The sequence below is a fragment of the Schistocerca cancellata genome, chromosome 12 (genome assembly GCF_023864275.1).
Source record: "Schistocerca cancellata isolate TAMUIC-IGC-003103 chromosome 12, iqSchCanc2.1, whole genome shotgun sequence".
In the NCBI taxonomy this organism is placed as follows: Eukaryota; Metazoa; Arthropoda; class Insecta; order Orthoptera; family Acrididae; genus Schistocerca; species Schistocerca cancellata.
Genome location: NC_064637.1, coordinates 3,985,361 through 4,000,809, shown reverse-complemented (window position 1 = coordinate 4,000,809; position 15,449 = coordinate 3,985,361).

Here is a 15,449-nt window from a genome sequence, read left to right as displayed (position 1 = left end):
TCATAGCGACGCAATTTCGGTGTTAATTCGTCATTGTGAGGGATCGACGGATGCAATAAATAAGGAATAGTGCACCCGACATGAGATATTCACCTCCCAGTAGGAGATCCTGTCGTTGCCATAGAAACGGTCCTCGATTTAGAAAGAGAAGTCATAGAACCTATAGTATTTCATAGCTACGCTATTTCTGTGTTAATTCGTCATTGTGAGGGATCGACGGATGCAATAAAGAAGGAATAGTGCATCCGACATGAGATACTCGCCTCCCAATAGGAGATCCTGTCGTTGCCATAGGATCGTTCCTCGATTTAGAAAGAGAAGGCATAGGACCTATAGTATTTCGTAGCGACGCTATTTCTGTGTTAATTCGTTATTGTGAGGGAACGACGGATGCAATAAAAAAGGAATAGTGCATCCGACATGAGTTACTCGCCTCCCAATAGGAGATCCTCTCGTTGCCATAGGATCGTTCCTCGATTTAGAAAGAGAAGGCATAGAACCTATAATATTTCATAGCGACGCAATTTCTGTGTTAATTCGTTATTGTGAGGGATCGACGGATGCAATGAAGAAGGAATAGTGCATCCGGAATGAGATACTCGCCTCCAAATAGGAGTACCTGTCGTTGCCATAAGATAGTTCCTCGATTTAGAAAGAGAAGGCATAGGACTAATAGTATTTCATAGCGACGCAATTTCTGTGTTAATTCGTCATTGTGAGGGATCGACGGATGCAATAAAGAAGGAATAGTGCATCCGACATGAGATACTCGCCTCCCAATAGGAGATCCTGTCGTTGCCATAGAAACGCTCCTCGATTTAGAAACAGAAGTCATAGAACCTATAGTATTTCATAGCGACGCAATTTCTGTGTTAATTCGTCATTGTGAGGGATCGACAGATGCTATAAATAAGGAATAGTGCAGCCGACATGAGATATTCGCCTCCCAGAAGGAGATCCTGTCGTTGCCATAGGATCGTACCTCGATTTAGAATGAGAAGTCATAGAACCTATAGTATTTCATAGCTACGCAATTTCTGTGTTAATTCTTCATTGTGAGGGATCGACGGATGCAGTAAAGAAGGAATAGTGCATCCGACTTGAGATACTCGCCTCCCAATAGGAGATCCTGTCGTTGCCATAGAAACGCTCCTCGATTTAGAAAGAGAAGTCATAGAACCTATCGTATTTTATAGCGACGCAATTTCTGTGTTAATTCGTCATTGTCAGGGATCGACGGATGCAATAAAGAAGGAATAGTGCATCCGACATGAGATACTCGCCTCCCAAAGGGAGATCCTGTCGTTGCCATAGAAACGCTCCTCAATTTAGAAACAGTAGTCATAGAACCTATAGTATTTCATAGCGACGCAATTTCTGTGTTAATTCGTCATTGTGAGGGATCGACGGATGCATTAATGAAGGAATAGTGCATCCGACATGAGATACCCGCCTCCCAATAGGAGATCCTGTCGTTGACATAGGATCGTTCCTCGATTTAGAAGGAGTAGGCATAGGACATATAGTATTTCATAGCGACGCAATTTCTGTTTCAATTTGTCATTGTGAGGGATCGACGAATGCAATAAGGAAGCAATAGTACATCCGAAAAGAAATATTCGGATCCCAATAGGAGATCCTGTCGTTGCCATAGAAACGTTCCTCGATTTATAAAGTCAAGGCATAGAACTTATAGTATTTCATAGCGACGCAATTTCTGTGTTAATTCGTCATTGTGAGGGATCGACGGATGCAATAAATAATGAATAGTGCATCCGACATGAGATATTCGCCTCCCTGTAGGAGATCTTGTCGTTGCCATAAGATCGTTCCTCGATTTAGAAAGAGAAGGCATAGGACCTATAGTATTTCATAGCGACGCTATTTCTGTGTTAATTCGTCATTGTGAGGGATCGACGGATGCAATAAAGAAGGAATAGTGCATTCGACATGAGATACCCGCCGCCCAATAGGAGATCCTGTCGTTGACATAGGATCGTTCCTCGATTTAGAAGGAGTAGGCATAGGACATATAGTATTTCATAGCGACGCAATTTCTGTGTTAATTCGTCATTGTGAGGGATCGACGGATGCAATAAAGAAGGAATAGTGCATCCGACATGAGATACTCGCCTCCCAATAGGAGATCCTGTCGTTGCCATATGATCGTTCCTCGATTTAGAAAGAGAAGGCATAAAACCCATAGTATTTCATAGCGACGCAATTTCTGTGTTAATTCGTCATTGTGAGGGATCGACGGATGCAATAAAGAAGGAATAGTGCATCGGACATGAGATACTCGCCTCCCAATAGGAGATCCTGTCGTTGCTATAGAAACGCTCCTTGATTTAGAAAGGGAAGTCATAGAACCTATAGTATTTCATACCGACGCAATTTCTGTGTTAATTCGTCATTGTGAGGGATCGACGGATGCAATAAAGAAGGAACAGTGCATCCGACATGAGATACTCGCCTCCCAATGGGAGATCCTGTCGTTGCCACAGAAACGCTCCTCGATTTAGAAAGAGTAGGCATAGAACCTCTAGTATTACATAGCGACGCAATTTCTGTTTTAATTTGTCATTGTGAGGGATCGACGAATGCAATAAGTAAGCAATAGTACATCCGAAAAGAAATATTCGGCTCCCAATAGGAGATCCTGTCGTTGCTATAGAAACGTTCCTCGATTTATAATGACAAGGCATAGAACTTATAGTATTTCATAGCGACGCAATTTCTGTGTTGATTCGTCATTGTGAGGGATCGACGGATGCAATAAATAAGGAATAGTGCACCCGACATGAGATACTCGCCTCCCAATACGAGATACTGTCATTGCCATACGGTCGTTCCTCGATTTAGAAAGAGAAGTCATAGAACCTATAGTATATTATAGCGACGCAATTTCTGTGTTAATTCGTCATTGTGAGGGATCGACGGATGCAATAAAGAAGGAATAGTGCATCCGACATGAGATACTCGCCTCCCAATAGGAGATCCTGTCGTTGCCATAGAAACGTTCCTCGATTTAGAAAGAGAAGGCGTAGGACATATAGTATTTCATAGCGACGCAATTTCTGTGTTAATTCGTCATTGTGTGGGATCGACGGATGCAATAAAGAAGGAACAGTGCATCCGACATGAGATACTCGCCTCCCAATAGGAGATCCAGTCGTTGCCATAGAAACGCCCCTCGATTTAGAAACAGAAGAAATAGAACCTATAGTATTTCATAGCAGCGCAATTTCTGTGTTAATCGTCATTGTGAGGTATCGACGGATGCAATACATAAGGAATAGTGCACCCGACATGAGATATTCGCCTCCCAGTAGGAGATCCTGTCGTTGCCATAGGATCGTTCCTCGATTTAGAAAGAGAAGCCATAGGACCTATAGTATTTCATAGCGACGCTATTTCTGTGTTAATTCGTCATTGTGAGGGATCGACCGATGCAATAAAGAAGAAATAGTGCATTCGACATGAGATACCCGCCTCCCAATGGGAGATCCTGTCGTTGCCATAGGATAGTTCCTCGATTTAGAAAGAGAAGGCATAGGACCTATAGTATTTCATAGCGACGCAATTTCTGTGTTAATTCGTCATTGTGAGGGATCGACGGATGCAATAAAGAAGGAATAGTGCATCCGACAAGAGATACTCGCCTCCGAATAGGAGATCCTGACGTTGCCATAAGATCGTTCCTCGATTTAGAAAGAGAAGGCATAGAACCTATAGTATTTCATAGCGACGCAATTTCTGTGTTAATTCGTCATTGTGAGGGATCGACGGATGCAATAAAGAAGGAATAGTGCATCCGACATGAGATACTCGCCTCCCAATGGGAGATCCTGTCGTTGCCACAGAAACGCTCCTCGATTTAGAAAGAGTAGGCATAGAACCTCTAGTGTTTCATAGCGACGCAATTTCTGTTTTAATGTGTCATTGTGAGTGATCGCCGAATGCAATAAAGAAGGAATAGTACATCCGAAAAGAAATATTCGGCTCCCAATAGGAGATCCCGTCGTTGCCATAAAACGTTCCTCGATTTATAAAGACAAGGCACAGAACTTATAGTATTTCATAGCGACGAAATTTCTGTGTTAATTCGTCATTGTGAGGGATCGACGGATGCAATAAATAAGGAATAGTGCACCCGACATGAGATATTCGCGTCCCAGTAGGAGATCCTGTCGTTGCCATACGATCGTTCCTCGAACTAGAAAGAGAAGACATAGACCTATAGTATTTCATAGCGACGCAATTTCGGTGTTAAATCGTCATTGTGAGGGATCGACGGATGCAATAAGGAAGGAATAGTGCATTCGACATGAGATACCCGCCTCCCAATTGGAGATCTTGTCGTTCCCATAGAAACGCTCCTCGATTTAGAAAGAGAAGTCATAGAACCTATAGTATTTCATAGCTACGCAATTTCTGTGTTAATTCGTCATTGTGAGGGATCGACGGATGCAATAAAGAAGGAATAGTGCATTCGACATGAGATACTCGCTCCCAATAGGAGATCCTGTCGTTGCCATAGAAACGCTCCTCGATTTAGAAAGAGAAGTCATAGAACCTATAGTATTTTATAGCGACGCAATTTCTTTGTTAATTCGTCATTGTGAGGGATCGACGGATGCAATAAAGAAGGAATAGTGCATCCGACATGAGATACTCGCCTCCCAATGGGAGATCCTGTCGTTGCAATAGAAACGCTCCTCAATTTAGAAATTGAAGTCATAGAACCTATAGTATTTCATAGCGACGCAATTTCTGTGTTAATTCGTCATTGTGAGGGATCGACGGATGCAAAAAAGAAGGAATAGTGCATCCGACATGAGATACTCGCCTCCCAATTGGAGATCCTGTCGTTGCCATAGAAACGTTCCTCGATTTAGAAAGAGAAGGCGTAGGACATATAGTATTTCATAGCGACGCAAATTCTGTGTTAATTCGTCATTGTGAGGGATCTACGGATACAATAAAGAAGGAACAGTGCATCCGACATGAGATACTCGCCTCCTAATAGGAGATCCTGTCGTTGCCATAGAAACGCCCCTCGATTTAGAAACAGAAGTCATAGAACCTATAGTATTTCATAGCGGCGCAATATCTGTGTTAATCGTCATTGTGAGGTATCGACGGATGCAATACATAAGGAATAGTGCACCCGACATGAGATATTCGCCTCCCAGTAGGAGTTCCTGTCGTTGCCATAGGATCGTTCCTCGATTTAGAAAGAGAAGCCATAGGACCTATAGTATTTCATAGCGACGCTATTCCTGTGTTAATTCGTCATTGTGAGGGATCGACCGATGCAATAAAGAAGGAATAGTGCATTCGACATGAGATACCCGCCTCCCAATAGGAGATCCTGTCGTTGCCATAGGATAGTTCCTCGATTTAGAAAGAGAAGGCATAGGACCTATAGTATTTCATAGCGACGCAATTTCTGTGTTAATTCGTCATTGTGAGGGATCGACGGATGCAATAAAGAAGGAATAGTGCATCCGACATGAGATACTCGCCTCCGAATAGGAGATCCTGACGTTGCCATAAGAACGTTCCTCGATTTAGAAAGAGAAGGCATAGAACCTATAGTATTTCATAGCGACGCAATTTCTGTGTTAATTCGTCATTGTGAGGGATCGACAAATGCAATAAAGAAGGAATAGTGCATCCGACATGAGATACTCGCCTCCCAATGGGAGATCCTGTCGTTGCCACAGAAACGCTCCTCGATTTAGAAAGAGTAGGCATAGAACCTCTAGTATTTCATAGCGACGAAATTTCTGTTTTAATGTGTCATTGTGAGGGATCGACGAATGCAATAAAGAAGGAATAGTACATCCGAAAAGAAATATTCGGCTCCCAATAGGAGATCCCGTCGTTGCCATAAAACGTTCCTCGATTTATAAAGACAAGGCATAGAACTTATAGTATTTCATAGCGACGCAATTTCTGTGTTAATTCGTCATTGTGAGGGATCGACGGATGCAATAAATAAGGAATAGTGCACCCGACATGAGATATTCGCGTCCCAGTAGGAGATCCTGTCGTTGCCATACGATCGTTCCTCGAACTAGAATGAGAAGACATAGGACCTATAGTATTTCATAGCGACGCAATTTCGGTGTTAAATCGTCATTGTGAGGGATCGACGGATGCAATAAGGAAGGAATAGTGCATTCGACATGAGATACACGCCTCCCAATAGGAGATCTTATCGTTCCCATAGAAACGCTCCTCGATTTAGAAAGAGAAGTCATAGAACCTATAGTATTTCATAGCTACGCAATTTCTGTGTTAATTCGTCATTGTGAGGGATCGACGGATGCAATAAAGAAGGAATAGTGCATTCGACATGAGATACTCGCTCCCAATAGGAGATCCTGTCGTTCCCATAGAAACGCTCCTCGATTTAGAAACAGAAGTCATAGAACCTATAGTATTTTATAGCGACGCAATTTCTTTGTTAATTCGTCATTGTGAGGGATCGACGGATGCAATAAAGAAGGAATAGTGCATCCGACATGAGATACTCGCCTCCCAATGGGAGATCCTGTCGTTGCCATAGAAACGCTCCTCAATTTAGAAAGAGAAGTCATAGAACCTATAGTATTTCATAGCGACGCAATTTCTGTGTTAATTCGTCATTGTGAGGGATCGACGGATGCAAAAAAGAAGGAATAGTGCATCCGACATGAGATACTCGCCTCACAATTGGAGATCCTGTCGTTGCCATAGAAACGTTCCTCGATTTAGAAAGAGAAGGCGTAGGACATATAGTATTTCATAGTGACGCAATTTCTGTGTTAATTCGTCATCGTGAGGGATCGACGGATGCAATAAAGAAGGAACAGTGCATCCGACATGAGATACTCGCCTCCCAATAGCAGATCCTGTCGTTGCCATAGAAACGCCCCTCGATTTAGAAACAGAAGTCATAGAACTTATAGTATTTCATAGCGGCGCAATTTCTGTGTTAATCGTCATTGTTAGGTATCGACAGATGCAATACATAAGGAATAGTGCACCCGACATGCGATATTCGCCTCCCAGTAGGAGATCCTGTCGTTGCCATAGGATCGTTCCTCGATTTAGAAAGAGAGGCCATAGGACCTATAGTATTTCATTGCGACGCTATTTCTGTGTTAATTCGTCATTGTGAGGGATCGACCGATGCAATAAAGAAGGAATAGTGCATTCGACATGAGATACCCGCCTCCCAATAGGAGATCCTGTCGTTGCCATAGGATAGTTCCTCGATTTAGAAAGAGAAGGCATAGGACCTATAGTATTTCATAGCGACGCAATTTCTGTGTTAATTCGTCATTGTGAGGGATCGACGGATGCAATAAAGAAGGGATAGTGCATCCGACATGAGATACTCGCCTCCGAAGAGGAGATCATGACGTTGCCATAAGATCGTTCCTCGATTTAGAAAGAGAAGGCATAGAACCTATAGTATTTCATAGCGACGCAATTTCTGTGTTAATTCGTCATTGTGAGGGATCGACGGATGCAATAAAGAAGGAATAGTGCATCCGACATGAGATACTCGCCTCCCAATGGGAGATCCTGTCGTTGCCACGGAAACGCTCCTCGATTTAGAAAGAGTAGGCATAGAACCTCTAGTATTTCATAGCGACGCAATTTCTGTTTTAATGTGTCATTGTGAGGGATCGACGACTGCAATAAAGAAGGAATAGTACATCCGAAGAGAAATATTAGGCTCCCAATAGGAGATCCCGTCGTTGCCATAAAACGTTCCTCGATTTATAAAGACAAGGCATAGAACTTATAGTATTTCATAGCGACGAAATTTCTGTGTTAATTCGTCATTGTGAGGGATCGACGGATGCAATAAAGAAGGAATAGTGCATTCGACATGAGATACTCGCCTCCCAATAGGAGATCTTGTCGTTGCCATAGAAACGCTCCTCGATTTAGAAAGAGAAGTCATAGAACCTATAGTATTTTATAGCGACGCAATTTCTTTGTTAATTCGTCATTGTGAGGGATCGACGGATGCAATAAAGAAGGAATAGTGCATCCGACATGAGATACTCGCCTCCCAATGGGAGATCCTGTCGTTGCCATAGAAACGCTCCTCAATTTAGAAAGAGAAGTCATAGAACCTATAGTATTTCATAGCGACGCAATTTCTGTGTTAATTCGTCATTGTGAGGGATCGACGGATGCAAAAAAGAAGGAATAGTGCATCCGAGATAAGATACTCGCCTCCCAATTGGAGATCGTGTCATTGCCATAGAAACGTTCCTCGATTTAGAAAGAGAAGGCGTAGGACATATAGTATTTCATAGCGACGCAATTTCTGTGTTAATTCGTCATTGTGAGGGATCGACGGATGCAATAAAGAAGGAACTGTGCATCCGACATGAGATACATGCCTCCCAATAGGAGATCCTGTCGTTGCCATTGAAACGCCCCTCCATTTAGAAACAGAAGTCATAGAGCCTATAGTATTTCATAGCGACGCAAATTCTGTGTTAATTCGTCATTGTGAGGGATCGACGGATGCAATAAATAAGGAATAGTGCATCCGACTTGAGATATTTGCCTCCCAATAGGAGATCCTGTCGTTGCCATAGGATCGTTCCTCGATTTAGGAAGAGAAGGCATAGGACCTATAGTATTTCATAGCGACGCTATTTCTGTGTTAATTCGTCATTGTGAGGGATCGACGGATGCAATGAAGAAGGAATAGTGCATTCGATATGAGATACCCACCTCCCAATAGGAGATCCTGTCGTTGCCATACGATCGTTCCTCGATTTAAAAAGAGAAGGCATAGGACCTATAGTATTTCATAGCGACGCAATTTCTGTGTTAATTCGTCATTCTGAGGGATCGGCGGATGCAAAAAAGAAGGAATAGTGCATCCGACATGAGATACTCGCCTCCCAATAGGAGATCCTGACGTTCCTCGATTTAGAAAGAGAACGCATAGAACCTATAGTATTTCATAGCGACGCAATTTCTGTGTTAATACGTCATTGTGAGGGATCGACGGATGCAATAAAGAAGGAATAGTGCATCCGACATGAGATACTCGCCTCCCAATGGGAGATCCTGTCGTTGCCACAGAAACGCTCCTCGATTTAGAAAGAGTAGGCATAGAACCTCTAGTATTTCATAGCGACGCAATTTCTGTTTTAATGTGTCATTGTGAGGGATCGACGAATGCAATAAAGAAGGAATAGTACATCCGAAAAGAAATATTCGGCTCCGAATAGGAGATCCCGTCGTTGCCATAAAACGTTCCTCGATTTATAAAGACAAGGCATAGAACTTATAGTATTTCATAGCGACGCAATTTCTGTGTTAATTCGTCATTGTGAGGGATCGACGGATGCAATAAAGAAGGAATAGTGCATCCGACATGAGATACTCGCCTCCCAATAGGAGATCCTGTCGTTGCCATAGAAACGTTACTCGATTTAGAAAGAGAAGGCGTAGGACATATAGTATTTCATAGTGACGCAATTTCTGTGTTAATTCGTCATTGTGAGGGATCGACGGATGCAATAAAGAAGGAACAGTGCAACCGACATGAGATATTCGCCTCCCAGTAGGAGATCCTGTCGTTGCCATAGGATCGTTCCTCGATTTAGAAAGAGAAGGCATAAAACCCATAGTATTTCATAGCGACGCAATTTCTGTGTTAATTCGTCATTGTGAGGGATGGACGGATGCAATAAAGAAGGAATAGTGCATCGGTCATGAGATACTCGCCTCCCAATGGGAGATCCTTTCGTTGCCATAGAAACGCTCCTTGATTTAGAAAGGGAAGTCATAGAACCTATAGTATTTCATAGCGACGCAATTTCTGTGTTAATTCGTCATTGTGAGGGATCGACGGAAGCAATAAAGAAGGAACAGTGCATCCGACATGAGATACTCGCCTGCCAATGGGAGATCCTGTCGTTGCCACAGAAACGCTCCTCGATTTAGAAAGAGAAGGCATAGAACCTCTAGTATTACATAGCGACGCAATTTCTGTTTTAATTTGTCATTGTGAGGGATCGACGAATGCAATAAGGAAGCAATAGTACATCCGAAAAGAAATTTTCGGCTCCCAATAGGAGATCCTGTCGTTGCCATAGAAACGTTCCTCGATTTATAAAGACAAGGAACAGAACTTAGAGTATTTCATAGCGACGAAATTTCTGTGTTAATTCGTCATTGTGAGGGATCGACGGATGCAATAAATAAGGAATAGTGCACCCGACATGAGATATTCGCGTCCCAGTAGGAGATCCTGTCGTTGCCATAGAAACGCTCCTCAATTTAGAAAGAGAAGTCTTAGAACCCATAGTATTTCATAGCGACGCAATTTCTGTGTTAATTCGTCATTGTGAGGGATCGACGGATGCAAAAAAGAAGGAGTAGTGCATCCGACATGAGATACTCGCCTCCCAATTGGAGATCCTGTCGTTGCCATAGAAACGTTCCTCGATTTAGAAAGAGAAGGCGTAGGCCATATAGTATTTCATAGCGACGCAATTTGTTTGTTAATTCGTCATTGTGAGGGATCGACGGATGCAATAAAGAAGGAATCGTGCATCGGACATGAGATACTCGCCTCCCAATAGGAGATCCTTTCGTTGCCATAGAAACGCTCCTTGATTTAGAAAGAGAAGGCGTAGGACATATAGTATTTCATAGCGACGAAATATCTGTGTTAATTCGTCATTGTGAGGGATCGACGGATGCAATAAATAAGGAATTGTGCACCCGACATGAGATATTCGCGTCCCAGTAGGAGATCCTGTCGTTGCCATAGGATCGTTCCTCGAACTAGAAAGAGAAGGCATAGGACCTATAGTATTTCATAGCGACGCAATTTCGGTGTTAATTCGTCATTGTGAGGGATCGACGGATGCAATAAAGAAGGAACTGTGCATCCGACATGAGATACATGCCTCCAAATAGGAGATCCTGTCGTTGCCATAGAAACGCCCCTCCATTTAGAAACAGAAGTCATAGAGCCTATAGTATTTCATAGCGACGCAAATTCTGTGTTAATTCGTCATTGTGAGGGATCGACGGATGCAATAAATAAGGAATAGTGCATGCGACTTGAGATATTTGCCTCCCAATAGGAGATCCTGTCGTTGCCATAGGATCGTTCCTCGATTTAGGAAGAGAAGGCATAGGACCTATAGTATTTCATAGCGACGCTATTTCTGTGTTAATTCGTCATTGTGAGGGCTCGACGGATGCAATGAAGAAGGAATAGTGCATTCGATATGAGATACCCACCTCCCAATAGGAGATCCTGGCGTTGCCATACGATCGTTCCTCGATTTAAAAAGAGAAGGCATAGGACCTATAGTATTTCATAGCGACGCAATTTCTGTGTTAATTCGTCATTCTGAGGGATCGACGGATGCAAAAAAGAAGGAATAGTGCATCCGACATGAGATACTCGCCTCCCAATAGGAGATACTGACGTTGCCATAAGATCGTTCCCCGATTTAGAAAGAGAACGCATAGAACCTATAGTATTTCATAGCGACGCAATTTCTGTGTTAATTCGTCATTGTGAGGGATCGACGGATGCAATAAAGAAGGAATAGTGCATCCGACATTAGATACTCGCCTCCCAATGGGAGATCCTGTCGTTGCCACAGAAACGCTCCTCGATTTAGAAAGAGTAGTCATAGAACCTCTAGTATTTCATAGCGACGCAATTTCTGTTTTAATGTGTCATTGTGAGGGATCGACGAATGCAATAAAGAAGGAATAGTACATCCGAAAAGAAATATTCGGCTCCGAATAGGAGATCCCGTCGTTGCCATAAAACGTTCCTCGATTTATAAAGACAAGGCATAGAACTTATGGTATTTCATAGCGACGCAATTTCAGTGTTAATTCGTCATTGTGAGGGATCGACGGATGCAATAAAGAAGGAATAGTGCATCCGACATGAGATACTCGCCTCCCAATAGGAGATCCAGTCGTTGCCATAGAAACGCTCCTTGATTTAGAAAGAGAAGGCGTAGGACATATAGTATTATATAGCGACGAAATATCTGTGTTAATTCGTCATTGTGAGGGATCGACGGATGCAATAAATAAGGAATAGTGCACCCGACATGAGATATTCGCGTCCCAGTAGGAGATCCTGTCGTTGCCATAGGATCGTTCCTCGAACTAGAATGAGAAGGCATAGGACCTATAGTATTTCATAGCGACGCAATTTCGGTGTTAATTCGTCATTGTGAGGGATCGACGGATGCAATAAGGAAGAAATAGTGCATTCGACATGAGATACTCGCCTCCCAATAGGAGATCTTGTCGTTCCCATAGAAACCCTCCTCGATTTAGAAAGAGAAGTCATAGAACCTATAGTATTTCATAGCTACGCAATTTCTGTGTTAATTCGTCATTGTGAGGGATCGACGGATGCAATAAAGAAGGAATAGTGCATTCGACATGAGATACTCGCCTCCCAATAGGAGATCCGGTCGTTGCCATAGAAACGCTCCTCGATTTAGAAAGAGAAGTCATAGAACCTATAGTATTTTATAGCGACGCAATTTCTTTGTTAATTCGTCATTGTGAGGGATCGACGGATGCAATAAAGAAGGAATAGTGCATCCGACGTGAGATACTCGCCTCCCAATGGGAGATCCTGTCGTTGCCATAGAAACGCTCCTCAATTTAGAAAGAGAAGTCATAGAACCTATAGTATTTCATAGCGACGCAATTTCTGTGTTAATTCGTCATTGTGAGGGATCGACGGATGCAAAAAAGAAGGAATAGTGCATCCGACATGAGATACTCGCCTCCCAATTGGAGATCCTGTCGTTGCCATAGAAACGTTCCTCGATTTAGAAAGAGAAGGCGTAGGACATATAGTATTTCATAGCGACGCAATTTCTGTGTTAATTCGTCATTGTGAGGGATCGACGGATGCAATAAAGAAGGAACTGTGCATCCGACATGAGATACATGCCTCCCAATAGGAGATCCTGTCGTTGCCATAGAAACGCCCCCCATTTAGAAACAGAAGTCATAGAGCCTATAGTATTTCATAGCGACGCAAATTCTGTGTTAATTCGTCATTGTGAGGGATCGACGGATGCAATAAATAAGGAATAGTGCATCCGACTTGAGATATTTGCCTCCCAATAGGAGATCCTGTCGTTGCCATAGGATCGTTCCTCGATTTAGAAAGAGAAGGCATAGGACCTATAGTATTTCATAGCGACGCTATTTCTGTGTTAATTCGTCATTGTGAGGGATCGACGGATGCAATGAAGAAGGAATAGTGCATTCGATATGAGATACCCACCTCCCAATAGGAGATCCTGGCGTTGCCATACGATCGTTCCTCAATTTAAAAAGAGAAGGCATAGGACCTATAGTATTTCATAGCGACGCAATTTCTGTGTTAATTCGTCATTCTGAGGGATCGACGGATGCAAAAAAGAAGGAATAGTGCATCCGACATGAGATACTCGGCTCCCAATAGGAGATCCTGACGTTGCCATAAGATCGTTCCTCGATTTAGAAAGAGAAGGCATAGAACCTATAGTATTTCATAGCGACGCAATTTCTGTGTTAATTCGTCATTGTGAGGGATCGACGGATGCAATAAAGAAGGAATAGTGCATCCGACATGAGATACTCGCCTCCCAATGGGAGATCCTGTCGTTGCCACAGAAACGCTCCTCGATTTAGAAAGTGTAGGCATAGAACCTCTAGTATTTCATAGCGACGCAATTTCTGTTTTAATGTGTCATTGTGAGGGATCGACGAATGCAATAAAGAAGGAATAGTACATCCGAAAAGAAATATTCGGCTCCGAATAGGAGATCCCGTCGTTGCCATAAAACGTTCCTCGATTTATAAAGACAAGGCATAGAACTTATAGTATTTCATAGCGACGCAATTTCTGTGTTAATTCGTCATTGTGAGGGATCGACGGATGCAATAAAGAAGGAATAGTGCATCCGACATGAGATACTCGCCTCCCAATAGGAGATCCTGTCGTTGCCATAGAAACGTTCCTCGATTTAGAAAGAGAAGGCGTAGGACATATAGTATTTCATAGCGACGCAATTTCTGTGTTAATTCGTCATTGTGAGTGATCGACGGATGCAATAAAGAAGGAACAGTGCAACCGACATGAGATATTCGCCTCCCAGTAGGAGATCCTGTCGTTGCCATAGGATCGTTCCTCGATTTAGAAAGAGAAGGCATAAAACCTATAGTATTTCATAGCGACGCAATTTCTGTGTTAATTCGTCATTGTGAGGGATCGACGGATGCAATAAAGAAGGAATAGTGCATCGGACATGAGATACTCGCCTCCCAATAGGAGATCCTGTCGTTGCCATAGAAACGCTCCTTGATTTAGAAAGGGAAGTCATAGAACCTATAGTATTTCATAGCGACGCAATTTCTGTGTTAATTCGTCATTGTGAGGGATCGACGGATGCAATAAAGAAGGAACAGTGCATCCGACATGAGATACTCGCCTCCCAATTGGAGATCCTGTCGTTGCCATAGAAACGTTCCTCGATTTAGAAAGAGAAGGCGTAGGACATATAGTATTTCATAGCGACGCAATTTCTGTGTTAATTCGTCATTGTGAGGGATCGACGGATGCAATAAAGAAGGAACTGTTTATCCGACATGAGATACATGCCTCCCAATAGGAGATCCTGTCGTTGCCATAGAAACGCCCCTCCATTTAGAAACAGAAGTCATAGAGCCTATAGTATTTCATAGCGACGCAAATTCTGTGTTAATTCGTCATTGTGAGGGATCGACGGATGCAATACATTAGGAATAGTGCATCCGACTTGAGATATTTGCCTCCCAATAGGAGATCCTGTCGTTGCCATAGGATCGTTCCTCGATTTAGAAAGAGAAGGCATAGGACCTATAGTATTTCATAGCGACGCTATTTCTGTGTTAATTCGTCATTGTGAGGGATCGACGGATGCAATGAAGAAGGAATAGTGCATTCGATATGAGATACCCACCTCCCAATAGGAGATCCTGTCGTTGCCATACGATCGTTCCTCGATTTAAAAAGAGAAGGCATAGGACCTATAGTATTTCATAGCGACGCAATTTCTGTGTTAATTCGTCATTCTGAGGGATCGACGGATGCAAAAAAGAAGGAATAGTGCATCCGACATGAGATACTCGCCTCCCAATAGGAGATCCTGACGTTGCCATAAAATCGTTCATCGATTTAGAAAGAGAAGGCATAGAACCTATAGTATTTCATAGCGACGCAATTTCTGTGTTAATTCGTCATTGTGAGGGATCGACGGATGCAATAAAGAAGGAATAGTGCATCCGACATGAGATACTCGCCTCCCAATGGGAGATCCTGTCGTTGCCACAGAAACGCTCCTCGATTTAGAAAGAGTAGGCATAGAACCTCTAGTATTTCATAG